This window comes from Triturus cristatus, chromosome 12 (assembly GCF_964204655.1).
Source record: "Triturus cristatus chromosome 12, aTriCri1.1, whole genome shotgun sequence".
In the NCBI taxonomy this organism is placed as follows: domain Eukaryota; kingdom Metazoa; phylum Chordata; class Amphibia; order Caudata; family Salamandridae; genus Triturus; species Triturus cristatus.
Window position 1 is genome coordinate 725,997,861 of NC_140595.1, and position 27,813 is coordinate 726,025,673.

At 40.0% G+C, this 27,813-nt stretch overlaps 10 non-coding genes across 10 annotated transcripts; 4 read left to right on the forward strand and 6 right to left on the reverse strand.

Moving 5' to 3' along the window:
• Nucleotides 1–1,795: 1,795 nt before the first annotated feature.
• Nucleotides 1,796–1,877, forward strand: TRNAS-AGA (transfer RNA serine (anticodon AGA)). The gene has a single exon. It is a non-coding gene; the product is annotated as a tRNA-Ser (tRNA).
• A 1,280-nt stretch (nucleotides 1,878–3,157) lies between these two features.
• On the forward strand, nucleotides 3,158–3,229 carry TRNAH-GUG (transfer RNA histidin (anticodon GUG)). The gene has a single exon. It is a non-coding gene; the product is annotated as a tRNA-His (tRNA).
• A 2,584-nt stretch (nucleotides 3,230–5,813) lies between these two features.
• TRNAS-CGA (transfer RNA serine (anticodon CGA)) lies at nucleotides 5,814–5,895 on the forward strand. The gene has a single exon. It is a non-coding gene; the product is annotated as a tRNA-Ser (tRNA).
• Nucleotides 5,896–7,176: 1,281 nt separating this feature from the next.
• TRNAH-GUG (transfer RNA histidin (anticodon GUG)) lies at nucleotides 7,177–7,248 on the forward strand. The gene has a single exon. It is a non-coding gene; the product is annotated as a tRNA-His (tRNA).
• Nucleotides 7,249–10,034: 2,786 nt separating this feature from the next.
• Nucleotides 10,035–10,106, reverse strand: TRNAH-GUG (transfer RNA histidin (anticodon GUG)). Its single transcript has one exon. It is a non-coding gene; the product is annotated as a tRNA-His (tRNA).
• Nucleotides 10,107–11,387: 1,281 nt separating this feature from the next.
• On the reverse strand, nucleotides 11,388–11,469 carry TRNAS-AGA (transfer RNA serine (anticodon AGA)). The gene has a single exon. It is a non-coding gene; the product is annotated as a tRNA-Ser (tRNA).
• Nucleotides 11,470–14,061: 2,592 nt separating this feature from the next.
• On the reverse strand, nucleotides 14,062–14,133 carry TRNAH-GUG (transfer RNA histidin (anticodon GUG)). The gene has a single exon. It is a non-coding gene; the product is annotated as a tRNA-His (tRNA).
• Nucleotides 14,134–15,415: 1,282 nt separating this feature from the next.
• On the reverse strand, nucleotides 15,416–15,497 carry TRNAS-AGA (transfer RNA serine (anticodon AGA)). Its single transcript has one exon. It is a non-coding gene; the product is annotated as a tRNA-Ser (tRNA).
• A 2,586-nt stretch (nucleotides 15,498–18,083) lies between these two features.
• TRNAH-GUG (transfer RNA histidin (anticodon GUG)) lies at nucleotides 18,084–18,155 on the reverse strand. Its single transcript has one exon. It is a non-coding gene; the product is annotated as a tRNA-His (tRNA).
• Nucleotides 18,156–19,436: 1,281 nt separating this feature from the next.
• Nucleotides 19,437–19,518, reverse strand: TRNAS-AGA (transfer RNA serine (anticodon AGA)). Its single transcript has one exon. It is a non-coding gene; the product is annotated as a tRNA-Ser (tRNA).
• Nucleotides 19,519–27,813: the final 8,295 nt, after the last annotated feature.

The window sequence follows — 27,813 nt, forward strand, 5'->3', positions numbered from 1 at the left end:
GGCTAACATTGAGTTGTTTCACTTGGAAATTCTTCTAAGTGGTGTGGAGTTTTGGAACTTTAAAATATTCATCTAATATCAGCCGAACAACTAATTCTGATTTACTCACCTGTTATCAGGAGAGACCTCAGTGCTGCATCTTGGAGCTCAGTACTGACCCTGAAAAGTAATTTTAACCGTACTTACCATTAACTCGAATTTCCTTCCATGGGATATCATTGCCTGCTTTTTGCTGAAAATTTTCTAAGTGTCGATTTTTGAAACTTACAAATATTCTTTAAAAATCGTACCAACTGTGAAAACGTAATTGTTTACCTGTTTTAGATAGATGTCCCAGTACTGAGCCTAGGAGCCCAGCACTGGATTACAAAAGTAACGAGAACGTACTTTACCCGTAACTTGAATTTTCTTCCATAGGAAACCATTGACTGTTTTTCTGTGAAATTTCTTCTAAGTGTCGATTTTGCAAACATGTAAATATTCCTTAAAAATCGCCTGTATAACTTAAACGCAGTTTCTCAACTGCTTACAGGTGGTACAGTAGTGCTGGATCTAGGATCCAACACTGACCTAGAAAAAGTAACCATAACCCCACTTACCTGCTAAGTGAATTTCCTTCCATAGGATAACATTGGTAATTTGATCAGCAAAAGTTTCGAAGTGTCAACTTTTAAAATAGCAAAATATTGCTTAAAAATCACAACAGTAACTAAAACGAATTTACTCACTTGTTTCCAAGAACTGTCCCAGGACTGAATCTAGGATCCAGTCCTGGATTTAGAAAAGTAATCCTGAAAGTAATTAATTGCATATAACTTAAAATTCCCATTGAGCTCAATGTATTATTGTGATTCAAATTGTGTTGCCTATTGCAATAAACTGTAACTATGACCTGCAAAAGTCAATTGCCTATTGCAAAGTATTTAACTAAAGCATCTCATTCTGAGAAAGTATATTTTGATACCTATTGTTGGTTCTAAAATAAAACAACAATATCTTTTGTATGCAAACCAATGGCATAGAGTTCAGTTCTTGAGTGTGTGAGACCATTTGCTGACTGAGTGTGTACAACAAATGTTTTACACTGTACTCTGATACTGCCTTACTGCTCGGCAAGCTACCACTTTAGAGAGTAAGGTTATATTTAACTTTAGCCTCTGCCAAACCTCTGGGGACTGGGGACTCTGTGCACACTGTACCTATTTGGGAACAGTATATACAGAGCCACTTTCTCACAGTAGTGATAAAGTGATTAGAGTCCTAAGGCCAACATAAAGATACAGCAAAACGTGAGGTGAAAAGCAAAAAGGTTGCTGGTAGGCCACCTTAAGGATGCCAGGTCTAACAAAAACTGAACTAAGGATAACATGAGTAAAACATCAGGTTTCTCTACTGCATTTGGTGAGACAAGTGGGCCTTCTTTTATCTTCCATTCAAGCAATCTTTGACAGACCCCTTTATTATAGAGCTTTTCAAGGATTAAAGATAAGGCACTTACAAAGGAGTCCCAAATACTCAGAGATGGTTGACTTCTGTAATATGGGTCGTAGACTAAAAGCAGCGCAAAAACAGAGTGCAACAGGGTCCAAAAAACTTGAGTGCCACAAGAGAGTTTGAATGCAAGCGTATCCTTTTACAGATCCAGAGATATACTCATGCAATTTTTGTTTTTAGGACAGAACGTGCATGATGAAAAAAACATTGTTTTTAAAAAGCGCATTACAGAATATCAGTACTTTGATGTGGGAAAACTTCAAAACTTTCAAACAAAATATTTGTAGGCAGCTTACAGCAAGTTGTTGTGGCCGAGTGGTTAAGGCGATGGACTAGAAATCCATTGGGGTATCCCCGCGCAGGTTCGAATCCTGCCAACAACGAGAATCTTTTTATTATCGGCTACAATTTCAGAAGTTAACCTTTAGTATTTCTTCCATTTCAGTTTTATAAATAGGTGGCTTATTTTTGTGTCACTATTGCCTCTCCACATATTTGTTATCGCTACCTCTTTCATGTCTTTGCTACACCTCATTCCTACTTTAGCACTGGTGTAAACGCTTCAAATTATTATACGGTTGTTCTCTCATTCATACCTGCGCATGCACTTGAAAGTTACTTTACCAATAAAAGACGCAAAGAGAGAAATAGAACAAAAGTGCTGGCTGGATTGGCAAACACACTTCATAAAACTGCATTTTCTTTTTTATTCTCCCCCGTGTTACATGCTTACCTCCCCATGTGTAATTTCTCTTAACCTGCTGTCCCAGGAAGAGAATTTCATCTACAGGCTCTTTCTGTGTTTTTTTCCCTAGTCTGTCTTTCCCATTTCTTAGCTGTGTAACTGTTCCTTTACGCGCTCTATTTAAACGCCATCAATCTCATTTGAGCTCCTTGCTCCCGCTTCTGTTTTCTCCACCTCTCATACTGCCAGTTCTCTCTTTCTCTGTGGTTGGTGGCTACTTTCCTGAGCTTCCGAAGCCACATGGTTCCTGCCTCTTGTTGTCAGACTTGAATTGGAAAAGGAACCATATTAACAAGCCTTTACCACTCACACACGGCGGAAGTTTATACTTTAATTCAGTGAGCTAAGAAAAGCGTGTTGTGGGTCCCCTACGAGCCATGGTGCTTGCTTCATCATGATTTGGCACCAGTCATTAGCCGCAGCTCTGCTAATGAGCCACTGAGGTCAGTTTCAATAATTACTCAAAAACATAACCATGCAGCCCACCCCTCAACTGTGTATTTATCTTGCTTTTCTGCTGTTCGTGTGATTAGCTGGGAGGAGCTCACGGCGACATCCTCCCTATAAAAGTGTAGATGGATCACTCTCTAACTCTTTCTTGCTTCACATACAAATGGCTTGAAAGGTGCAGGGAAGATGCAGGTCTAATAGACAGAATAGAAGGTCTGTGCCAGGTGGGTTTCTCTGCATTGGTGTCCCATCACAGGTCCGCAAGTGTAATGTGTGATCTTTGACTCCTGGCATTTCACAAGCAGGCGGCCAGGAAACGGTTTCAGCCTATCAACCACTGAGGAGACGCAGCCTCTGAATGAGGAATGAGGAAGCAATGAATACATCCAGCCTATCACAGGAACAGCCCTGAGTGTTCCGAATTATAAATTCTCCATGTCACTGTATGTCGTTGCGCCCAAGTAGCTCGCCGTGATCGTATAGTGGTTAGTACTCTGCGTTGTGGCCGCAGCAACCTCGGTTCGAATCCGAGTCACGGCATTGTGGTTGGCAATGTCACGGCAGTTGGGTGTTAATTTTACAGAATTAGCAAATGTACCAGTGGTTTTTGTAAAATCTCTATTAAAAACAGATCCTTTCAAATATTTAAACCATCTAACAACAAATGATTTAAACTCGCATGATTATAAGCTGTAGCTATAATGTATTTACTTACATAAATTATCGTTCTTGAACCTATTGGGGGTGGAGGGGGAGCGGAGCTCACCCCCCAGGTGCAGTTGAGTGACCTGTGTTGTGGCTCTCTAGAGGGAAGGCACAAATTTTGCTGTCACCCAGCCCAATCCAGACGTGTATTGGGGCCAGGTTTCAGGCAAATAGAGCAGTAAGTGCAGAGACATCTTCACTCTCTAAAAGTGGCATTTCTAAAATAGTAAAGTTAAATCCAACCTCACCAGTAAGTCGGATTTTCAATAAATAAATAAAGCTACTCCTCTCCGATATGGAATTACCAAATAAAAAGTATAGGGGAATACACAGAGCTAACCTATGAGAGGGGTAGACCTCACAGTAGTGAAAAATGAAATAGTCTGTTTGGTACTTACAGGACACGCGAACCACCAAAGTACATATCTTATTTTTTACTTACATAGCATCATGCACCTAGGACTACCTAGGGCCTACCTTAGGTGTAAATTATATGTAATAAAAGGGGAGTTTAAGGCTTGGCAAGTAGGCTGGGACTCCCCTGGGAGACCCCTGAGTCTATGCCCAGAACCATAACTCTGCCAGTCGAGTACTTACCTAAAAGCCGATAATTCACTTTTCTTCCATAGGCTAACATTGAGTGGTTTCACTTGGAAATTCTTCTAAGTGGTGTGGAGTTTTGGAACTTTAAAATATTCATCTAAAATCAGCCGAACAACGAATTCTGATTTACTCACCTGTTATCAGGAGAGACCTCAGTGCTGCATCTTGGAGCTCGGTACTGACCCTGAAAAGTAATTTTAACCGTACTTACCAGTAACTCGAATTTCCTTCCATGGGATATCATTGCCTGCTTTTTGCTGAAAATTTTCTAAGTGTCGATTTTTGAAACTTACAAATATTCTTTAAAAATCGTACCAACTGTGAAAACGTAATTGTTTACCTGTTTTAGATAGATGTCCCAGTACTGAGCCTAGGAGCCCAGCACTGGATTACAAAAGTAACGAGAACGTACTTTACCCGTAACTTGAATTTTCTTCCATAGGAAACCATTGACTGTTTTTCTGTGAAATTTCTTCTAAGTGTCGATTTTGCAAACATGTAAATATTCCTTAAAAATCGCCTGTATAACTTAAACGCAGTTTCTCAACTGCTTACAGGTGGTACAGTAGTGCTGGATCTAGGATCCAACACTGACCTAGAAAAAGTAACCATAACCCCACTTACCTGCTAAGTGAATTTCCTTCCATAGGATAACATTGGTAATTTGATCAGCAAAAGTTTCGGTCAACTTTTAAAATAGCAAAATATTGCTTAAAAATCACAACAGTAACTAAAACGAATTTACTCACTTGTTTCCAAGAACTGTCCCAGGACTGAATCTAGGATCCAGTCCTGGATTTAGAAAAGTAATCCTGAAAGTAATTAATTGCATATAACTTAAAATTCCCATTGAGCTCAATGTATTATTGTGATTCAAATTGTGTTGCCTATTGCAATAAACTGTAACTATGACCTGCAAAAGTCAATTGCCTATTGCAAAGTATTTAACTAAAGCATCTCATTCTGAGAAAGTATATTTTGATACCTATTGTTGGTTCTAAAATAAAACAACAATATCTTTTGTATGCAAACCAATGGCCTAGAGTTCAGTTCTTGAGTGTGTGAGACCATTTGCTGACTGAGTGTGTACAACAAATGTTTTACACTGTACTCTGATACTGCCTTACTGCTCGGCAAGCTACCACTTTAGAGAGTAAGGTTATATCTAACTTTAGCCTCTGCCAAACCTCTGGGGACTGGGGACTCTGTGCACACTGTACCTATTTGGGGACAGTATATACAGAGCCACTTTCTCACAGTAGTGATAAAGTGATTAGAGTCCTAAGGCCAACATAAAGATACAGCAAAACGTGAGGTGAAAAGCAAAAAGGTTGCTGGTAGGCCACCTTAAGGATGCCAGGTCTAACAAAAACTGAACTAAGGATAACATGAGTAAAACATCAGGTTTCTCTACTGCATTTGGTGAGACAAGTGGGCCTTCTTTTATCTTCCATTCAAGCAATCTTTGACAGACCCCTTTATTATAGAGCTTTTCAAGGATTAAAGATAAGGCACTTACAAAGGAGTCCCAAATACTCAGAGATGGTTGACTTCTGTAATATGGGTCGTAGACTAAAAGCAGCGCAAAAACAGAGTGCAACAGGGTCCAAAAAACTTGAGTGCCACAAGAGAGTTTGAATGCAAGCGTATCCTTTTACAGATCCACAGATATACTCATGCAATTTTTGTTTTTAGGACAGAACGTGCATGATGAAAAAAACATTGTTTTTAAAAAGCGCATTGCAGAATATCAGTACTTTGATGTGGGAAAACTTCAAAACTTTCAAACAAAATATTTGTAGACAGCTTACAGCAAGTTGTTGTGGCCGAGTGGTTAAGGCGATGGACTCGAAATCCATTGGGGTATCCCCGCGCAGGTTCGAATCCTGCCAACAACGAGAATCTTTTTATTATCGGCTACAATTTCAGAAGTTAACCGTTAGTATTTCTTCCATTTCAGTTTTATAAATAGGTGGCTTATTTTTGTGTCACTATTGCCTCTCCACATATTTGTTATCGCTACCTCTTTCATGTCTTTGTTACACCTCATTCCTACTTTAGCACTGGTGTAAACGCTTCAAATTATTATACCGTTGCTCTCTCATTCATACCTGCGCATGCACTTGAAAGTTACTTTACCAATAAAAGACGCAAAGAGAGAAATAGAACAAAAGTGCTGGCTGGATTGGCAAACACACTTCATAAAACTGCATTTTCTTTTTTATTCTCCCCCGTGTTACATGCTTAACCTCCCCATGTGTAATTTCTCTTAACCTGCTGTCCCAGGAAGAGAATTTCATCTACAGGCTCTTTCTGTGTTTTTTTCCCTAGTCTGTCTTTACCATTTCTTAGCTGTGTAACTGTTCCTTTACGCGCTCTATTTAAACGCCATCAAGCTCATTTGAGCTCCTTGCTCCCGCTTCTGTTTTCTCCACCTCTCATACTGCCAGTTCTCTCTTTCTCTGTGGTTGGTGGCTACTTTCCTGAGCTTCCGAAGCCACATGGTTCCTGCCTCTTGTTGTCAGACTTGAATTGGAAAAGGAACCATATTAACAAGCCTTTACCACTCACACACGGCGGAAGTTTATACTTTAATTCAGTGAGCTAAGAAAAGCGTGTTGTGGGTCCCCTACGAGCCATGGTGCTTGCTTCATCATGATTTGGCACCAGTCATTAGCCGCAGCTCTGCTAATGAGCCACTGAGGTCCGTTTCAATATTTACTCAAAAACATAACCATGCAGCCCACCCCTCAACTGTGTATTTATCTTGCTTTTCTGCTGTTCGTGTGATTAGCTGGGAGGAGCTCACGGCGACATCCTCCCTATAAAAGTGTAGATGGATCACTCTCTAACTCTTTCTTGCTTCACATACAAATGGCTTGAAAGGTGCAGGGAAGATGCAGGTCTAATAGACAGAATAGAAGGTCTGTGCAAGGTGGGTTTCTCTGCATTGGTGTCCCATCACAGGTCCGCAAGTGTAATGTGTGATCTTTGACTCCTGGCATTTCACAAGCAGGCGGCCAGGAAACGGTTTCAGCCTATCAACCACTGAGGAGACGCAGCCTCTGAATGAGGAATGAGGAAGCAATGAATACATCCAGCCTATCACAGGAACAGCCCTGAGTGTTCCGAATTATAAATTCTCCATGTCACTGTATGTCGTTGAGCCCAAGTAGCTCGCCGTGATCGTATAGTGGTTAGTACTCTGCGTTGTGGCCGCAGCAACCTCGGTTCGAATCCGAGTCGCGGCAGTTGGGTGTTAATTTTACAGAATTAGCAAATGTACCAGTGGTTTTTATAAAATGTCTATTAAAAACAGATCCTTTCAAATATTTAAACCATCTAACAACAAATGATTTAAACTCGCATGATTATAAGCTGTAGCTATAATGTATTTACTTACCCCAATGGATTTCTAGTCCATCACCTTAACCACTCGGCCACAACAACTTACTGTAAGCTGCATGCAAATATTTTGTTTGAAAGTTTTGAACTTTTCCCACATCAAAGTACTGATATTCTGCAATGCGCTTTTTAAAAACAATGCTTTTTTCATCATGCACGTTCTGTCCTAAAAACAAAAATTGCATGAGTATATCTCTGCATCTGTAAAAGGATACGCTTGCATTCAAACTCTCTTGTGGCACTCAATTTTTTGGACCCTGTTGCACTCTGTTTTTGCGCTGCTTTTAGTCTACGACCCATATTACAGAAGTCAACCATCTCTGAGTATTTGGGACTCCTTTGTAAGTGCCTTATCTTTAATCCTTGAAAAGCTCTATAATAAAGGGGTCTGTCAAAGATTGCTTGAATGGAAGATAAAAGAAGGCCCACTTGTCTCACCAAATGCAGTAGAGAAACCTGATGTTTTACTCATGTTAATCTTAGTTCATTTTTGTTAGACCTGGCATCCTTAAGGTGGCCTACCAGCAACCTTTTTGCTTTTCACCTCACGTTTTGCTGTATCTTTATGTTGGCCTTAGGACTCTAATCACTTTATCACTACTGTGAGAAAGTGGCTCTGTATATACTGTTCCCAAATAGGTACAGTGTGCACAGAGTCCCCAGTCCCCAGAGGTTTGGCAGAGGCTAAAGTTAGATATAACCTTACTCTCTAAAGTGGTAGCTTGCCGAGCAGTAAGGCAGTATCAGAGTACAGTGTAAAACATTTGTTGTACACACTCAGTCAGCAAATGGTCTCACACACTCAAGAACTGAACTCTAGGCCATTGGTTTGCATACAAAAGATATTGTTGTTTTATTTTAGAACCAACAATAGGTATCAAAATATACTTTCTCAGAATGAGATGCTTTAGTAAAATACTTTGCAATAGGCAATTGACTTTTGCAGGTAATAGTTACAGTTTATTGCAATAGGCAACACAATTTGAATCACAATAATACATTGAGCTCAATGGGAATTTTAAGTTATATGCAATTAATTACTTTCAGGATTACTTTTCTAAATCCAGGACTGGATCCTAGATTCAGTCCTGGGACAGTTCTTGGAAACAAGTGAGTAAATTCGTTTTAGTTACTGTTGTGATGTTTAAGCAATATTTTGCTATTTTAAAAGTTGACACTTAGAAACTTTTGCTGATCAAATTACCAATGTTATCCTATGGAAGGAAATTCACTTAGCAGGTAAGTGGGGTTATGGTTACTTTTTCTAGGTCAGTGTTGGATCCTAGATCCAGCACTACTGTACCACCTGTAAGCAGTTGAGAAACTGCGTTTAAGTTATACAGGCGATTTTTAAGGAATATTTAAATGTTTCCAAAATCGACACTTAGAAGAAATTTCACAGAAAAACAGTCAATGGTTTCCTATGGAAGAAAATTCAAGTTACGGGTAAAGTACGTTCTCGTTACTCTTGTAATCCAGTGCTGGGCTCCTAGGCTCAGTACTGGGACATCTATCTAAAACAGGTAAACAATTACGTTTTCACAGTTGGTATGATTTTTTATAGAATATTTGTAAGTTTCAAAAATCGACACTTAGAAAATTTTGAGCAAAAAGCAGGCAATGATATCCCATGGAAGGAAATTCGAGTTACTGGTAAGTACGGTTAAAATTACTTTTCAGGGTCAGTACTGAGCTCCAAGATGCAGCACTGAGGTCTCTCCTGATAACGGGTGAGTAAATCAGAATTCGTTGTTTGGCTGATTTTAGATGAATATTTTAAAGTTCCAAAACTCCACACCACTTAGAAGAATTTCCAAGTGAAACCACTCAATGTTAGCCTATGGAAGAAAAGTGAGTTATCGGCTTTTAGGTAATTACTCGACTGGCAGAGTTATGGTTCTGGGCATAGACTCAGGGGTCTCCCAGGGAAGTCCCAGCCTACTTGCCAAGCCTTAAACTCCCCTTTTATTACATATAATTTACCCCTAAGGTAGGCCCTAGGTAGTCCTAGGTGCATGATGCTATGTAAGTAAAAAATAAGATATGTACTTTGGTGGTTCGCATGTCCTGTAAGTACCAAACAGTCTATTTCATTTTTCACTACTGTGAGATCTACCCCTCTCATAGGTTAGCTCTGGGTATTCCCCTATACTTTTTATTTGGTAATTCCATATCGGAGAGGAGTAGCTTTATTTATTTATTGAAAATCCTACTTACTGGTGAGGTTGGATTTAACTTTACTATTTTAGAAATGCCACTTTTAGAGAGTGAACATTTCTCTGCACTTACTGCTCTATTTGCCTGAAACCTGGCCCCAATACACGTCTGGATTGGGCTGGGTGACAGCAAAATTTGTGCCTTCCCTCTAGAGAGCCACAACACAGGTCACTCAACTGCACCTGGGGGGTGAGCTCCGCTCCCCCTCCACCCCCAATAGGTTCAAGAACGATAATTTATGTAAGTAAATACATTATAGCTACAGCTTATAATCATGCGAGTTTAAATCATTTGTTGTTAGATGGTTTAAATATTTGAAAGGATCTGTTTTTAATAGACATTTTACAAAAACTACTGGTACATTTGCTAATTCTGTAAAATTAACACCCAACTGCCATGACATTGCCAACCACAATGCCGTGACTCGGATTCGAACCGAGGTTGCTGCGGCCACAACGCAGAGTACTAACCACTATACGATCACGGCGAGCTACTTGGGCTCAACGACAATCAGTGACATGGAGAATTTATAATTCGGAACACTCAGGGCTGTTCCTGTGATAGGCTGGATGTATTCATTGCTTCCTCATTCCTCATTCAGAGGCTGCGTCTCCTCAGTAGTTGATAGGCTGAAACCGTTTCCTGGCCGCCTGCTTGTGAAATGCCAGGAGTCAAAGATCACACATTACACTTGTGGACCTGTGATGGGACACCAATGCAGAGAAACCCACCTGGAACAGACCTTCTATTCTGTCTATTAGACCTGCATCTTCCCTGCACCTTTCAAGCCATTTGTATGTGAAGCAAGAAAGAGTTAGAGAGTGATCCATCTACACTTTTATAGGGAGGATGTCGCCGTGAGCTCCTCCCAGCTAATCACACGAACAGCAGAAAAGCAAGATAAATACACAGTTGAGGGGTGGGCTGCATGGTTATGTTTTTGAGTAATTATTGAAACTGACCTCAGTGGCTCATTAGCAGAGCTGCGGCTAATGACTGGTGCCAAATCATGATGAAGCAAGCACCATGGCTCGTAGGGGACCCACAACACGCTTTTCTTAGCTCACTGAATTAAAGTATAAACTTCCGCCGTGTGTGAGTGGTAAAGGCTTGTTAATATGGTTCCTTTTCCAATTCAAGTCTGACAATAAGAGGCAGGAACCACGTGGCTTCGGAAGCTCAGGAAAGTAGCCACCAACCACAGAGAAAGAGAGAACTGGCAGTATGAGAGGTGGAGAAAACAGAAGCGGGAGCAAGGAGCTCAAATGAGATTGATGGCGTTTAAATAGAGCGCGTAAAGGAACAGTTACACAGCTAAGAAATGGGAAAGACAGACTAGGGAAAAAAACACAGAAAGAGCCTGTAGATGAAATTCTCTTCCTGGGACAGCAGGTTAAGAGAAATTACACATGGGGAGGTTAAGCATGTAACACGGGGGAGAATAAAAAAGAAAATGCAGTTTTATGAAGTGTGTTTGCCAATCCAGCCAGCACTTTTGTTCTATTTCTCTCTTTGCGTCTTTTATTGGTAAAGTAACTTTCAAGTGCATGCGCAGGTATGAATGAGAGAGCAACGGTATAATAATTTGAAGCGTTTACACCAGTGCTAAAGTAGGAATGAGGTGTAGCAAAGACATGAAAGAGGTAGCGATAACAAATATGTGGAGAGGCAATAGTGACACAAAAATAAGCCACCTATTCATAAAACTGAAATGGAAGAAATACTAAAGGTTAACTTCTGAAATTGTAGCCGATAATAAAAAGATTCTCGTTGTTGGCAGGATTAGAACCTGCGCGGGGATACCCCAATGGATTTCTAGTCCATCACCTTAACCACTCGGCCACAACAACTTACTGTATGCTGCATGCAAATATTTTGTTTGAAAGTTTTGAACTTTTCCCACATCAAAGTACTGATATTCTGCAATGCGCTTTTTAAAAACAATGCTTTTTTCATCATGCACGTTCTGTCCTAAAAACAAAAATTGCATGAGTATATCTCTGCATCTGTAAAAGGATACACTTGCATTCAAACTCTCTTGTGGCACTCAATTTTTTGGACCCTGTTGCACTCTGTTTTTGCGCTGCTTTTAGTCTACGACCCATATTACAGAAGTCAACCATCTCTGAGTATTTGGGACTCCTTTGTAAGTGCCTTATCTTTAATCCTTGAAAAGCTCTATAATAAAGGGGTCTGTCAAAGATTGCTTGAATGGAAGATAAAAGAAGGCCCACTTGTCTCACCAAATGCAGTAGAGAAACCTGATGTTTTACTCATGTTAATCTTAGTTCATTTTTGTTAGACCTGGCATCCTTAAGGTGGCCTACCAGCAACCTTTTTGCTTTTCACCTCACGTTTTGCTGTATCTTTATGTTGGCCTTAGGACTCTAATCACTTTATCACTACTGTGAGAAAGTGGCTCTGTATATACTGTTCCCAAATAGGTACAGTGTGCACAGAGTCCCCAGTCCCCAGAGGTTTGGCAGAGGCTAAAGTTAGATATAACCTTACTCTCTAAAGTGGTAGCTTGCCGAGCAGTAAGGCAGTATCAGAGTACAGTGTAAAACATTTGTTGTACACACTCAGTCAGCAAATGGTCTCACACACTCAAGAACTGAACTCTAGGCCATTGGTTTGCATACAAAAGATATTGTTGTTTTATTTTAGAACCAACAATAGGTATCAAAATATACTTTCTCAGAATGAGATGCTTTAGTTAAATACTTTGCAATAGGCAATTGACTTTTGCAGGTCATAGTTACAGTTTATTGCAATAGGCAACACAATTTGAATCACAATAATACATTGAGCTCAATGGGAATTTTAAGTTATATGCAATTAATTACTTTCAGGATTACTTTTCTAAATCCAGGACTGGATCCTAGATTCAGTCATGGGACAGTTCTTGGAAACAAGTGAGTAAATTCGTTTTAGTTACTGTTGTGATTTTTAAGCAATATTTTGCTATTTTAAAAGTTGACACTTCGAAACTTTTGCTGATCAAATTACCAATGTTATCCTATGGAAGGAAATTCACTTAGCAGGTAAGTGGGGTTATGGTTACTTTTTCTAGGTCAGTGTTGGATCCTAGATCCAGCACTACTGTACCACCTGTAAGCAGTTGAGAAACTGCGTTTAAGTTATACAGGCGATTTTTAAGGAATATTTAAATGTTTCCAAAATCGACACTTAGAAGAAATTTCACAGAAAAACAGTCAATGGTTTCCTATGGAAGAAAAAGAAAATTCAAGTTACGGGTAAAGTACGTTCTCGTTACTTTTGTAATCCAGTGCTGGGCTCCTAGGCTCAGTACTGGGACATCTATCTAAAACAGGTAAACAATTACGTTTTCACAGTTGGTATGATTTTTTATAGAATATTTGTAAGTTTCAAAAATCGACACTTAGAAAATTTTGAGCAAAAAGCAGGCAATGATATCCCATGGAAGGAAATTCGAGTTACTGGTAAGTACGGTTAAAATTACTTTTCAGGGTCAGTACTGAGCTCCAAGATGCAGCACTGAGGTCTCTCCTGATAACAGGTGAGTAAATCAGAATTCGTTGTTTGGCTGATTTTAGATGAATATTTTAAAGTTCCAAAACTCCACACCACTTAGAAGAATTTCCAAGTGAAACCACTCAATGTTAGCCTATGGAAGAAAAGTGAGTTATCGGCTTTTAGGTAAGTACTCGACTGGCAGAGTTATGGTTCTGGGCATAGACTCAGGGGTCTCCCAGGGGAGTCCCAGCCTACTTGCCAAGCCTTAAACCCCCCTTTTATTACATATAATTTACCCCTAAGGTAGGCCCTAGGTAGTCCTAGGTGCATGATGCTATGTAAGTAAAAAATAAGATATGTACTTTGGTGGTTCGCATGTCCTGTAAGTACCAAACAGTCTATTTCATTTTTCACTACTGTGAGATCTACCCCTCTCATAGGTTAGCTCTGGGTATTCCCCTATACTTTTTATTTGGTAATTCCATATCGGAGAGGAGTAGCTTTATTTATTTATTGAAAATCCTACTTACTGGTGAGGTTGGATTTAACTTTACTATTTTAGAAATGCCACTTTTAGAGAGTGAACATTTCTCTGCACTTACTGCTCTATTTGCCTGAAACCTGGCCCCAATACACGTCTGGATTGGGCTGGGTGACAGCAAAATTTGTGCCTTCCCTCTAGAGAGCCACAACACAGGTCACTCAACTGCACCTGGGGGGTGAGCTCTGCTCCCCCTCCACCCCCAATAGGTTCAAGAACGATAATTTATGTAAGAAATACATTATAGCTACAGCTTATAATCATGCGAGTTTAAATCATTTGTTGTTAGATGGTTTAAATATTTGAAAGGATCTGTTTTTAATAGACATTTTACAAAAACTACTGGTATATTTGCTAATTCTGTAAAATTAACACCCAACTGCCATGACATTGCCAACCACAATGCCGTGACTCGGATTCGAACCGAGGTTGCTGCGGCCACAACGCAGAATACTAACCACTATATGATCACGGCGAGCTACTTGGGCTCAACGACAAACAGTGACATGGAGAATTTATAATTCGGAACACTCAGGGCTGTTCCTGTGATAGGCTGGAGGTATTCATTGCTTCCTCATTCCTCATTCAGAGGCTGCGTCTCCTCAGTAGTTGATAGGCTGAAACCGTTTCCTGGCCGCCTGCTTGTGAAATGCCAGGAGTCAAAGATCACACATTACACTTGCGGACCTGTGATGGGACACCAATGCAGAGAAACCCACCTGGAACAGACCTTCTATTCTGTCTATTAGACCTGCATCTTCCCTGCACCTTTCAAGCCATTTGTATGTGAAGCAAGAAAGAGTTAGAGAGTGATCCATCTACACTTTTATAGGGAGGATGTCGCCATGAGCTCCTCCCAGCTAATCACACGAACAGCAGAAAAGCAAGATAAATACACAGTTGAGGGGTGGGCTGCATGGTTATGTTTTTGAGTAATTATTGAAACTGACCTCAGTGGCTCATTAGCAGAGCTGCGGCTAATGACTGGTGCCAAATCATGATGAAGCAAGCACCATGGCTCGTAGGGGACCCACAACACGCTTTTCTTAGCTCACTGAATTAAAGTATAAACTTCCGCCGTGTGTGAGTGGTAAAGGCTTGTTAAAATGGTTCCTTTTCCAATTCAAGTCTGACAACAAGAGGCAGGAACCACGTGGCTTCAGAAGCTCAGGAAAGTAGCCACCAACCACAGAGAAAGAGAGAACTGGCAGTATGAGAGGTGGAGAAAACAGAAGCGGGAGGAAGGAGCTCAAATGAGATTGATGGCGTTTAAATAGAGCGCGTAAAGGAAGAGTTACACAGCTAAGAAATGGGAAAGACAGACTAGGGAAAAAAAACACAGAAAGAGCCTGTAGATGAAATTCTCTTCCTGGGACAGCAAGTTAAGAGAAATTACACATGGAGAGGTTAAGCATGTAACACGGGGGAGAATAAAAAAGAAAATGCAGTTTTATGAAGTGTGTTTGCCAATCCAGCCAGCACTTTTGTTCTATTTCTCTCTTTGCGTCTTTTATTGGTAAAGTAACTTTCAAGTGCATGCGCAGGTATGAATGAGAGAGCAACGGTATAATAATTTGAAGCGTTTACACCAGTGCTAAAGTAGGAATGAGGTGTAGCAAAGACATGAAAGAGGTAGCGATAACAAATATGTGGAGAGGCAATAGTGACACAAAAATAAGCCACCTATTCATAAAACTGAAATGGAAGAAATACTAAAGGTTAACTTTTGAAATTGTAGCCGATAATAAAAAGATTCTCATTGTTGGCAGGATTCGAACCTGCGCGGGGATACCCCAATGGATTTCTAGTCCATCGCCTTAACCACTCGGCCACAACAACTTACTATAAGCTGCATGCAAATATTTTGTTTGAAAGTTTTGAAGTTTTCCCACATCAAAGTACTGATATTCTACAATGCGCTTTTTAAAAACAATGTTTTTTTCATCATGCACGTTCTGTCCTAAAAACAAAAATTGCATGAGTATATCTCTGGATCTGTAAAAGGATACGCTTGCATTCAAACTCTCTTGTGGCACTAAATTTTTTGGACCCTGTTGCACTCTGTTTTTGCGCTGCTTTTAGTCTACGACCCATATTACAGAAGTCAACCATCTCTGAGTATTTGGGACTCCTTTGTAAGTGCCTTATCTTTAATCCTTGAAAAGCTCTATAATAAAGGGGTCTGTCAAAGATTGCTTGAATGGAAGATAAAAGAAGGCCCACTTGTCTCACCAAATGCAGTAGAGAAACCTGATGTTTTACTCATGTTATCCTTAGTTCATTTTTGTTAGACCTGGCATCCTTAAGGTGGCCTACCAGCAACCTTTTTGCTTTTCACCTCACGTTTTGCTGTATCTTTATGTTGGCCTTCGGACTCTAATCACTTTATCACTACTGTGAGAAAGTGGCTCTGTATATACTGTTCCCAAATAGGTACAGTGTGCACAGAGTCCCCAGTCCCAGGAGGTTTGGCAGAGGCTAAAGTTAGATATAACCTTACTCTCTAAAGTGGTAGCTTGCCGAGCAGTAAGGCAGTATCAGAGTACAGTGTAAAACATTTGTTGTACACACTCAGTGAGCAAATGGTCTCACACACTCAAGAACTGAACTCTAGGCCATTGGTTTGCATAAAAAAGATATTGTTGTTTTATTTTAGAACCAACAATAGGTATCAAAATATACTTTCTCAGAATGAGATGCTTTAGTTAAATACTTTGCAATAGGCATTTGACTTTTGCAGGTAATAGTTACAGTTTATTGCAATAGGCAACACAATTTGAATCACAATAATACATTGAGCTCAATGGGAATTTTAAGTTATATGCAATTAATTACTTTCAGGATTACTTTTCTAAATCCAGGACTGGATCCTAGATTCAGTCCTGGGACAGTTCTTGGAAACAAGTGAGTAAATTCGTTTTAGTTACTGTTGTGATGTTTAAGCAATATTTTGCTATTTTAAAAGTTGACACTTAGAAACTTTTGCTGATCAAATTACCAATGTTATCCTATGGAAGGAAATTCACTTAGCAGGTAAGTGGGGTTATGGTTACTTTTTTTAGGTCAGTGTTGGATCCTAGATCCAGCACTACTGTACCACCTGTAAGCAGTTGAGAAACTGCGTTTAAGTTATACAGGCGATTTTTAAGGAATATTTAAATGTTTCCAAAATCGACACTTAGAAGAAATTTCACAGAAAAACAGTCAATGGTTTCCTATGGATGAAAATTCAAGTTACGGGTAAAGTACGTTCTCGTTACTTTTGTAATCCAGTGCTGGTCTCCTAGGCTCAGTACTGGGACATCTATCTAAAACAGGTAAACAATTACGTTTTCACAGTTGGTACGATTTTTAAAGAATATTTGTAAGTTTCAAAAATCGATACTTAGAACTTTTTCAGCAAAAAGCAGGCAATGATATCCCATGGAAGGAAATTCGAGTTACTGGTAAGTACGGTTAAAATTACTTTTCAGGGTCAGTACTGAGCTCCAAGATGCAGCACTGAGGTCTCTCCTGATAACGGGTGAGTAAATCAGAATTCGTTGTTCGGCTGATTTTAGATGAATATTTTAAAGTTCCAAAACTCCACACCACTTAGAAGAATTTCCAAGTGAAACCACTCAATGTTAGCCTATGGAAGAAAAGTGAGTTATCGGCTTTTAGGTAAGTACTCGACTGGCAGAGTTATGGTTCTGGGCATAGACTCAGGGGTCTCCCACGGGAGTCCCAGCCTACTTGCCAAGCCTTAAACTCCCCTTTTAGTACATATAATTTACCCCTAAGGTAGGCCCTAGGTAGTCCTAGGTGCATGATGCTATGTAAGTAAAAAATAAGATATGTACTTTGGAGGTTCGCATGTCCTGTAAGTACCAAACAGTCTATTTCATTTTTCACTACTGTGAGGTCTACCCCTCTCATAGGTTAGCTCTGGGTATTCCCCTATACTTTTTATTTGGTAATTCCATATCGGAGAGGAGTAGCTTTATTTATTTATTGAAAATCCTACTTACTGGTGAGGTTGGATTTAACTTTACTATTTTAGAAATGCCACTTTTAGAGAGTGAACATTTCTCTGCACTTACTGCTCTATTTGCCTGAAACCTGGCCCCAATACACGTCTGGATTGGGCTGGGTGACAGCAAAATTTGTGCCTTCCCTCTAGAGAGCCACAACACAGGTCACTCAACTGCACCTGGGGGGTGAGCTCCGCTCCCCCTCCACCCCCAATAGGTTCAAGAACGATAATTTATGTAAGTAAATACATTATAGCTACAGCTTATAATCATGCGAGTTTAAATCATTTGTTGTTAGATGGTTTAAATATTTGAAAGGATCTGTTTTTAATAGACATTTTACAAAAACTACTGGTACATTTGCTAATTCTGTAAAATTAACACCCAACTGCCATGACATTGCCAACCACTATGCCGTGACTCGGGTTCGAACCGAGGTTGCTGCGGCCACAACGCAGAGTACTAACCACTATACGATCACGGCGAGCTACTTGGGCTCAACGACAAACAGTGACATGGAGAATTTATAATTCGGAACACTCAGGGCTGTTCCTGTGATAGGCTGGATGTATTCATTGCTTCCTCATTCCTCATTCAGAGGCTGCGTCTCCTCAGTAGTTGATAGGCTGAAACCGTTTCCTGGCCGCCTGCTTGTGAAATGCCAGGAGTCAAAGATCACACATTACACTTGTGGACCTGTGATGGGACACCAATGCAGAGAAACCCACCTGGAACAGACCTTCTATTCTGTCTATTAGACCTGCATCTTCCCTGCACCTTTCAAGCCATTTGTATGTGAAGCAAGAAAGAGTTAGAGAGTGATCCATCTACACTTTTATAGGGAGGATGTCGCCGTGAGCTCCTCCCAGCTAATCACACGAACAGCAGAAAAGCAAGATAAATACACAGTTGAGGGGTGGGCTGCATGGTTATGTTTTTGAGTAATTATTGAAACTGACCTCAGTGGCTCATTAGCAGAGCTGCGGCTAATTACTGGTGCCAAATCATGATGAAGCAAGCACCATGGCTCGTAGGGGACCCACAACACGCTTTTCTTAGCTCACTGAATTAAAGTATAAACTTCCGCCGTGTGTGAGTGGTAAAGGATTGTTAATATGGTTCCTTTTCCAATTCAAGTCTGACAACAAGAGGCAGGAACCACGTGGCTTCGGAACCTCAGGAAAGTAGCCACCAACCACAGAGAAAGAGAGAACTGGCAGTATGAGAGGTGGAGAAAACAGAAGCGGGAGCAAGGAGCTCAAATGAGATTGATGGCGTTTAAATAGAGCGTGTAAAGGAAGAGTTACACAGCTAAGAAATGGGAAAGACAGACTAGGGAAAAAAACACAGAAAGAGCCTGTAGATGAAATTCTCTTCCTGGGACAGCAGGTTAAGAGAAATTACACATGGAGAGGTTAAGCATGTAACACGGGGGAGAATAAAAAAGAAAATGCAGTTTTATGAAGTGTGTTTGCCAATCCAGCCAGCACTTTTGTTCTATTTCTCTCTTTGCGTCTTTTATTGGTAAAGTAACTTTCAAGTGCATGCGCAGGTATGAATGAGAGAGCAACGGTATAATAATTTGAAGCGTTTACACCAGTGCTAAAGTAGGAATGAGGTGTAGCAAAGACATGAAAGAGGTAGCGATAACAAATATGTGGAGAGGCAATAGTGACACAAAAATAAGCCACCTATTCATAAAACTGAAATGGAAGAAATACTAAAGGTTAACTTCTGAAATTGTAGCCGATAATAAAAAGATTCTCGTTGTTGGCAGGATTCGAACCTGCGCGGGGATACCCCAATGGATTTCTAGTCCATCGCCTTAACCACTCGGCCACAACAACTTACTGTAAGCTGCATGCAAATATTTTGTTTGAAAGTTTTGAAGTTTTCCCACATCAAAGTACTGATATTCTACAATGCGCTTTTTAAAAACAATGTTTTTTTCATCATGCACGTTCTGTCCTAAAAACAAAAATTGCATGAGTATATCTCTGGATCTGTAAAAGGATACGCTTGCATTCAAACTCTCTTGTGGCACTCAATTTTTTGGACCCTGTTGCACTCTGTTTTTGCGCTGCTTTTAGTCTACGACCCATATTACAGAAGTCAACCATCTCTGAGTATTTGGGACTCCTTTGTAAGTGCCTTATCTTTAATCCTTGAAAAGCTCTATAATAAAGGGGTCTGTCAAAGATTGCTTGAATGGAAGATAAAAGAAGGCCCACTTGTCTCACCAAATGCAGTAGAGAAACCTGATGTTTTACTCATGTTATCCTTAGTTCATTTTTGTTAGACCTGGCATCCTTAAGGTGGCCTACCAGCAACCTTTTTGCTTTTCACCTCACGTTTTGCTGTATCTTTATGTTGTGTAAAATAAGAGAGAGGGGCTCTATTCCACAAAAAGGGGTAGAGCGCCAAGAGACAAAAGTCTGAAGAAGTATTCCCCTTTTTGGCACTTATACAAATAATCATACAAATTCATACAGATATTACACTCAATCGATCACCAGAACAAGACACCAAAGTTTGAACCCTAGTCACAAGGTATTATAAAAATTTCTATTTTATTAAAAATGTTAGATACAGAACATTGTTAAGTAAATACAATATTAAAAATAGTCAGACAGTTACAAAACAGAACACATAACTAATGACATTGTGCCTGTTGTGCAATAAAAAAGAATCACAAAATACAAAATAAAAAAGATCACAAATAAAAAACAATTAGGAGCATGGGGAGAACATCAGAAAGAAAAAATGCTTTCTAATCCAGAATGCAAAGGAAGACACTAGACCCAAATCAACTGTTCTCTGCAGTGTTGATACTGTTAGCTAGTTTCATCGAGAACAGATGTCACTCCAGTCTACAGTCTGCCTTTTAAACTTGCGTCGACGCGTTTCGGTGGAGTATTATGATTATAAGACCACCTTCTTCAGGACAAATTATTCAATCTCCCACGATATAGATAATCTACACAAATAATGGAAATTAATAACATTAAAACCATTTAGCAATAGAAACATTATATATACACAAATCTTGACATTGGTATCCCTGATAACAACTCACAAAAGATATGCATATAAGAACAGTGTTATCTAGGATCATTAATGCCATCTGAAACTTTTTTTTACAAGAAAAAACAATAACCCTAGAGGACCTATAGGCAAACAAACGGTGTGATTCTCCTGGCGATTCATCGTACAAAACATACATACACAATCATTCTTAAAACAACTCCTCCAGTCCTACCATACCCTACTTACTAATTTCTTCCATATGTTTTATTTAGAAAGAAATGAACTCGATTAGAGAATAATAGAAATTACCTTAAAATTTTTTTTTATTAAAACCATCCAATAAGTCCGTATTGGTAGGCTTCTCGCCAGATTCCTAAAGGGCGAAATACGCTGAATTCAGCGGGAACGTAAAGGAACAGGCCTTTTGGTCTAGAGGAAAAGAAATATTAATTATTTTGAGAACCTTTCTTCCTGCTGTAAACTGAGATAGGTTCTAGATCTCTATTAATTCTTTTAATTCTTTACCTGCCTTCCTGCCTTTAAGAATTATTTACGATCGGGTTGCGAAGGTATGTGCGCCGATCATTATGCTGAAAAGGAAGGTCCAAAAGTGAGTTGTATGACATATTCCCACTACTTTGAACCGTAAGTCTAGCGCTATACACTTACTTCAACATGAGTGTTGTAACATCTTTACGATAAAACTGCTCCTGTATTATTCATGAGGTCCCTTTGCGATGATCCTCGATGCAATTGGACAGTCTTGATAGTGCTTTTATTTTTGGTAACTCTAAGATTTCTACAAAAAATGAAAAAACAATACTACAGCAATGTATTTCGGAGATCGAATTAATTATGACATGCCCGTGTTAACAATATTCCTTGTAGAAACCACTCAAGTGCACATTTATGGTTCCTGGTTGCCCACTAACTTAAAAAACATATTGACCCCAGAGTGTAAAAACTACACTAATCATCCAAGATACGAAAAATGAAAGAGACCCCAAAAGAAAAGTAAGAGCCTACGTGCCGCATATACTGCCAGAGATCCTAGCCCTCAAACCAGGTAACAATACCGGCATCGCCACAAATAGTCAGCGTTAGAAAAAGCTGAACTCGGCCGCAGCCACCCGCTAGTCAAAAATAGCTCGGGGTTACTAAAGACCAATTCCACGATAAACCCAAACCACGATAAACCGAATAAAGCTCGACCCCCCGCTAATGTTCAGAACTTACCCGGTTCCAAGCACATGGATACCTCTACATCATCCCGGGAGCAGCGTGTGTCAACTCCCAAAGATAGGAGCCCGGCCTTATATACATTCATAGACGCGGGAGAGGCATGGAACGAGCAACAGCTGTGGACTATCTAAAATCTAGTCGAGTGGATGAACTAAAGCGGCGGACATTTTGGAGTTCCTTAAGCCTACCGAGAACTCGCAAACAATCAATATTGGTACGCCTTCAATGCGTGCTCAAACCCCAGGTATGCAAACAATAAGCAGTCAAACCCCAACATTTTAAACCATCACAGGTTCAAGCACCACCGGAGACATTTCAAACAAGGCCATCAGAGAGAATCGTAGAAGTATCCCCATCAGACAAACTCGGCGGCCATATTTGAATAGGTTATCTGGAGGCAAATCAGATGGGTAACACGGAGCAGGCGGCCCACATGGAATTACCGAAAGCGCCATTATAGTATCAATGCATGTCTGGGCCCAAGATGTGAGAATGTCGTAAAAACTCACCCAATATTGGACCAACAAAATGTGTCCCCCAACCTGTACCCAAAAAACTATACAGATATTGTCACTATAATACACCCGTCCAGTGTATAAAACTACTTCCCAAGTCAGGGGACCTAAAGAGGGCGAATATTCATATTACTTAATCATGCGATCCCATTCCTCCCTAGAGTTCAGCCCATTTCTGACTGTGTTTAGGAGCGAGATGTACCATTGCTCTCTATGTTTCCTTTTTTCTTCCATGTTCCCCCCACGCGGCCCCATCCAAACCTTTTCCAATATGAACCACTCTATGTCTGACTCATTGTGACCCATTTCGCTATAATGGGCTACTAGAGGGGCATTTGCTTTCCTGGTTCTAATGGCGGAGCGATGTTCTTGGAGTCTGATTCTAAGCTCCCTACCGGTTTCCCCAACATAGCCTTTCCCACAGGGGCAACGGAGAAAGTACACAATGTTTTTGCTCCTGCAATTGTTCAGGGACCTAGAGGAGATCTTTTGTCCATTATGTTCCAGCATATCTGATTCTACACACAGAGGGCAGACATTGCACGTTCCACACTTCACATTTCCCAACGCCGGATTTTTGTCCAATGTGTGTTGTACTTTGCCCATGCTCGCTCTGTAAGTGTGGACCAGCTCATTTCTCAAATTCTTGTTCCTTTTGAACGCAAAAATCGGTCTCTCTAGTTTACTTTCTTCCTCATTATTAATGATGTGCCAGTTGCTGTTAATTACATTTTTGATACGGTTACTAATATGTGAGAAGTTGCTGACAAAAACCAGTTTCTCAGACTCCTTGTTCTTTTTAACTGTATTTTGGAGCATCGCTTCTCTATTATAAAATCTGGCACGTTTAAAAGAGTGGGTAATGAGTTTTTTCAGGTACCCTCTCTCCTTAAATTTCCTTTTCATGGTCTCCGCATGTCTGTAAAAATCGTTAAGGTCAGAGCAATTTCTCCGCAAGCGGAGAAATTGACTAAATGGTATGTTGTCGCGCTGCGACTTGGGGTGGAAACTAGAGTAGTGTAAAAGAGTATTTTTGGCCATTGGTTTTGTGAATAGTTCGACTGCCAAAGCACCATTGACATCCTTAATGGAAATGTCCAGAAAATCCACCCTGGATCTACTGAATTCCGATGTAAACTTAAGGTTGGGATCCCCCAGATTGATCCAGAGTAGAAAATCTTCCAAATGATCGACTGTACCGTCCCAAATAAAAAAGATGTCGTCTATGTAACGGTACCAGCCAACCACATTTTCAAAGAACGGAGCAAGTTTGTTGAAAATATGTTTGTTTTCGAATTCCCCCACGTAGAGACAGGCCAGGCTCGGCGCACAGGTGGCCCCCATGCTCGTGCCTTTCTTTTGTTTGTATAGCTGGTCTTTAAATAGAAAGATATTATTCGTGAGTACCATCTTGGCACAGTCAACTACAAAGCTCTTCTCTACTCCTTCTAGATCGATCTCCTCAATCGCTCTGCGAACCACCTCAACGGTTTCATGTTGAGGAATGTTGGTGTAGAGAGACTCAATGTCCAGAGTAACTAGACATTGAGTCTCCCCATTGAAGGCCTTACCCTCAAGAAGGGAAATCATGTGTGAGGAGTCCCTCACATATGATTTGAGATTCATCACTATAGGACGCAGAAAATGGTCCACGTATTTGCTTAGAGGCTCAGTCATAGAGTTGATACTACTTACAATGGGCCTCATCGGTGGATTGCCCCGGTCTTTGTGAATCTTTGGGAGACCATACAGAGCGGGAATCCTAGGTTCTTCATTGTTTAGGAATTTGAATTCTTCTTCACAAATCCATTGGTGTCCCCTAGCTTCATTCAAAAGGGTACGACAATCACACATCAGCTTAGCTAATTGATTTCTAGAGATGGGTTCATAGTGTTCAATCACCGCCAGCATTTCTAGCATTTTCTGATCATAATCAGATGTGTTAAACACCACGACACCACCCCCTTTATCAGCCGGTTTTATTGTCAGCCTCAGATCATTTTTTAGAGATTTCAGAGACTGTTTTTCTTCTCTGGTCATGTTGTAGTCAGGTTGTCTGGGGTTCTGAGATAAGATCGATTGTATGCCACTTTCAACCGCTTTTTCAAAAATCTCATGATTTTTGCTTACCATAGCTAATGTAGGGGTAAAAGAAGACCTGGGTTTAAAGCCCGAAACATTATTGCTGACCCTAGCGGGACGATCCTCAAAGAATCTTTTAAGTCTAATTTTCCTAAAGAAAGCTCTTAAATCTCTTTCCAATTGAAATTTGTTAATACCTGTAGTTGGAACAAAACTAAACCCTTTACTCAAAACTCTCGTCTCTATTTCAGTGAGGTTTCTGTTGGACAGATTTATCACTGGTGTTCCGTCTGACGCCAGTAGCGTTGATTTCTCGTTCTCAAATATTCTTTTTGAGGAGGAGGAGGGCCTCGAAATTGTTGACCCCTCCCCTGGTTTTGGTTGAATCTCTGTCCCCGCCTTGATCTTTGATCTAAAAAAGACGGCGGACCTGATTCCACAAAGTTATTCCTATTGCTACTATCTTCTTTATGGGAGATCTCTTCCTCGCTACTGGACCCAGAGGTGTCAGAAAAGGTCACCTGTTTTCTCCCACCTCTCCTATATATTGGTCTATTGTAGGGTCTATCCCACCCTTGTTCCTGTTTTTGTTGGTAATACTTCTCATTAAGGAATGGGTAAACTCCTTCAGCACTAAATCTTTCTATATCTTTTTTTAGTTTGTTAGTTTTTTTATTTATAAGGTAGTCTCTGTATCCTTCAACATCTCTATTGATCTCCTCTAGTTTACGCTTGGCATCTTCCACTACAGTGCTATTTCTCAATTCTAGCTCCAACTTTTCTATAGATTCTTTTTCAATAATAATTAACTCCTGCGCTGTCTCGATAATCAGGAGCATCCAATCCCTACTACATATATTAGAGATCTGTGTCCACACTTCTAAAAATCTCTTATTTTCAATAAAAAGACCTGGTTCGTTCCTTACCTGTAGACCAATAGGGATTGTCCCTGATTTAACATATTCTATTAAAAAGTCAGCATGTGCTTCTGTGCGGATCAGTTTCTTTTTCAGACTAACCAGTTTGCCCCAATTTTCCCCTTTTCCGGACATAACTGTAATTTTATTACCATTTTTGGTGTTGATAATCTTATTAAATTGGTCGTCACTAAAGCCAAATGTCTTAAAGTGATCCATGGCCTTTCAGCTCCTAACTAAAACACCTCCAGAAGGAGACTCTCCAGCCGAAGGCTGTACTATAATTGTGTAAAATAAGAGAGAGGGGCTCTATTCCACAAAAAGGGGTAGAGCGCCAAGAGACAAAAGTCTGAAGAAGTATTCCCCTTTTTGGCACTTATACAAATAATCATACAAATTCATACAGATATTACACTCAATCGATCACCAGAACAAGACACCAAAGTTTGAACCCTAGTCACAAGGTATTATAAAAATTTCTATTTTATTAAAAATGTTAGATACAGAACATTGTTAAGTAAATACAATATTAAAAATAGTCAGACAGTTACAAAACAGAACACATAACTAATGACATTGTGCCTGTTGTGCAATAAAAAAGAATCACAAAATACAAAATAAAAAAGATCACAAATAAAAAACAATTAGGAGCATGGGGAGAACATCAGAAAGAAAAAATGCTTTCTAATCCAGAATGCAAAGGAAGACACTAGGCCCAAATCAACTGTTCTCTGCAGTGTTGATACTGTTAGCTAGTTTCATCGAGAACAGATGTCACTCCAGTCTACAGTCTGCCTTTTAAACTTGCGTCGACGCGTTTCGGTGGAGTATTATGATTATAAGACCACCTTCTTCAGGACAAATTATTCAATCTCCCACGATATAGATAATCTACACAAATAATGGAAATTAATAACATTAACCCCTTCGATGCTGCGCAGATTCCGCCGCTGTGCTGACGGAATCTTGCGCGGGTGTGGTCATGACGGAATGGTTCCGTCATGAGCACCGAAGGGGTTAAAACCATTTAGCAATAGAAACATTATATATACACAAATCTTGACATTGGTATCCCTGATAACAACTCACAAAAGATATGCATATAAGAACAGTGTTATCTAGGATCATTAATGCCATCTGAAACTTTTTTTTACAAGAAAAAACAATAACCCTAGAGGACCTATAGGCAAACAAACGGTGTGATTCTCCTGGCGATTCATCGTACAAAACATACATACACAATCATTCTTAAAACAACTCCTCCAGTCCTACCATACCCTACTTACTAATTTCTTCCATATGTTTTATTTAGAAAGAAATGAACTCGATTAGAGAATAATAGAAATTACCTTAAAATTTTTTTTTATTAAAACCATCCAATAAGTCCGTATTGGTAGGCTTCTCGCCAGATTCCTAAAGGGCGAAATACGCTGAATTCAGCGGGAACGTAAAGGAACAGGCCTTTTGGTCTAGAGGAAAAGAAATATTAATTATTTTGAGAACCTTTCTTCCTGCTGTAAACTGAGATAGGTTCTAGATCTCTATTAATTCTTTTAATTCTTTACCTGCCTTCCTGCCTTTAAGAATTATTTACGATCGGGTTGCGAAGGTATGTGCGCCGATCATTATGCTGAAAAGGAAGGTCCAAAAGTGAGTTGTATGACATATTCCCACTACTTTGAACCGTAAGTCTAGTGCTATACACTTACTTCAACATGAGTGTTGTAACATCTTTACGATAAAACTGCTCCTGTATTATTCATGAGGTCCCTTTGCGATGATCCTCGATGCAATTGGACAGTCTTGATAGTGCTTTTATTTTTGGTAACTCTAAGATTTCTACAAAAAATGAAAAAACAATACTACAGCAATGTATTTCGGAGATCGAATTAATTATGACATGCCCGTGTTAACAATATTCCTTGTAGAAACCACTCAAGTGCACATTTATGGTTCCTGGTTGCCCACTAACTTAAAAAACATATTGACCCCAGAGTGTAAAAACTACACTAATCATCCAAGATACGAAAAATGAAAGAGACCCCAAAAGAAAAGTAAGAGCCTACGTGCCGCATATACTGCCAGAGATCCTAGCCCTCAAACCAGGTAACAATACCGGCATCGCCACAAACAGGTTGGGGGACACATTTTGTTGGTCCAATATTGGGTGAGTTTTTACGACATTCTCACATCTTGGGCCCAGACATGCATTGATACTATAATGGCGCTTTCGGTAATTCCATGTGGGCCGCCTGCTCCGTGTTACCCATCTGATTTGCCTCCAGATAACCTATTCAAATATGGCCGCCGAGTTTGTCTGATGGGGATACTTCTACGATTCTCTCTGATGGCCCTGTTT